Here is a 2,187-nt window from a genome sequence, read left to right as displayed (position 1 = left end):
CTTCTTCTTCTGTAAAAACACACAGTTGATGCAGCTAAATGATTGGTCAGGCTCAGCTCCACCAAGTCCCCTGTCTCTTTTGTCTCCGTCCCTGGGTCAGTCCTTAGACCGTGGCAACACAAATAGTTCCAGAGGACGGGTTAGTTTGTAGAGATCTTTATGGCATGTTATCTGTGTGTGTGTGTGTGTGTGTACGTGTGTGTATTGATGATGTGAGGCCAGCTCTTTCCAAGTGAAATACTTCCCTCCTGTCACACACCGAATCAATAAGCCTCCGCCTTCTCCTTCAATTCCACCGCTCCTCCTCATCATCATCACCTTGCTTGTCCTCCTCCTTCTCCTCCTCAGCCTAATTTCAACCTCATTTCTGTTTGACCTCCCCCTCCTCATTTTAACCCCTCCACCTACTCTGTATTTTCTGCTCTCTGTGATTCTGCTAAGGGCTTTTTAGCAGCTCAGGAGTGTAATTACAGAGAGGGAGCGAGTGTGTGTGTGTTTTAACGTCCCAGTTTTATTCTTGTTCCATTTGTGTGTTTTTACTCTAGCCTCAGATTACATTATTCATTCATAACACACAGGTACTCTGCTACCAAAACCTGTTTTGTTTTATTTGTTTTTTTGCTGGGGAAAAAAAACGATAATTGTTTTAAAAATGTATGTCCTTAAAAGTCTATTAAATACTTGTTGCAAAATTAATTTAGAAAGAACATGACTATTTTCCTACCGTCGACTTCCGGCCGTTAAAGCTTCGGTTTAAAACTCTTTGCTGCCACCCTGTGGGGCAGACCAGTTATTGCGTAAAAGAAGACGAACAAGTACGATTCCTTGTACGGTGTATTGCAATGTCTGTGCTAACAATTTTAAAATATAGCCTATATTATTATACAGTTTTTTTTCGAATTCATAAATAGTGACGTCGAAACTGAATGAAATTTAAAAAAGGAAAGTTTTTTTGTAAGACTGACTTACATATATATTTTCAAATTAATAATATTAATAAAAACAACAACAACATAGAACTGTAATTTCCAATGAAATTTAAAAAAGGAAAGTTTTTTGTAAGACTTTGACTTACATATATATTTTTAAATTAATAATAATAATTAAAACTACAACAACATAGAACTGTAGTTTCTAAGTCTTCTCTTTCACTAAGTCACGATTCTGCTTCTGGTTAATACCCTGTAGTTTCAGATTTATGCCACTAGAGGGTGGCACAACAAAAGTCAGATGTTGCTGCTGCTTGCAGATATGGCCAATGTGTTGGTTTACATTTAAGTTTATCAAATTAAAAGAAATTGAAATGAATAATCTCAATAGATTCAAAACATTAGTCAGCACTTGTCTGCAACAATCCTATGTGATGTCATCAGTGACATCACACATCTACATTTACCATTAAATCTTCTTTACTTGTTTAACTTTTAATATTTTTCCATTAGTTCCAAATATGTAATCTTTTGTTTTCAAAGTATCTAGTATCTTAATCATGTTTACAGACAATCATAATAATAACGTAAATGTGTAAAAAAAAAAGTATTTGATATAATCAAGTGGTCAAACTCCAGCGTGATGCTGTTAGCTGTACATCCAATGTGATCGTTACACTCTGCTGTTTCTCCTACACAGCTGCTGCTGCTGCTGCCTACACGATGTTCACAGGTCAGAGGTAAGTATGCGCAAACCAGCACACACCAGCCTTTTCCCCACCCACTCCATGCGCAAGTCTTTAGGATTGATGCGCTTTTAAGTCGGAGTAACGGTTCTGACTCCCTGGCATTAGTCAAATGAATTTTCTTCCCTTTGACTATCAATTGGTTTTAATAACCAGAATTTGTTTACTGCCTGATCACCTTATAGAATGTACTGTTCCAAGAGGACACCAAAGTTCCTTTGAACCTCTGCTGCCTCTTGGTCAGATTTCCCTCAGTGACACAAGCGGGCCACAGGAGGCAGTAGTACACCAGCAGCTTCTGTGTCCCTGTGAGATACATTAAAATCACACGTTTTCTCTTAGGGCTTTCATGTGTGAAAATGGAAACTTTGAGCTTTGGTTTCTCATTGGTTAAGGCTTTTATCCAGGAACAAAGTAATATGCATATTTTAACAATTTTGTGACCTCAGTCGTTTGTTAAATAGGTTAGATCAGGGCAGCAATTGGTCCATGGCCAGCTCATCTTGTTGTTA

This window comes from Cynoglossus semilaevis, chromosome 10 (genome assembly GCF_000523025.1).
Source record: "Cynoglossus semilaevis isolate Cse_v1.0 chromosome 10, Cse_v1.0, whole genome shotgun sequence".
In the NCBI taxonomy this organism is placed as follows: domain Eukaryota; kingdom Metazoa; phylum Chordata; class Actinopteri; order Pleuronectiformes; family Cynoglossidae; genus Cynoglossus; species Cynoglossus semilaevis.
Note: the sequence above shows the minus strand (reverse complement) of the source record.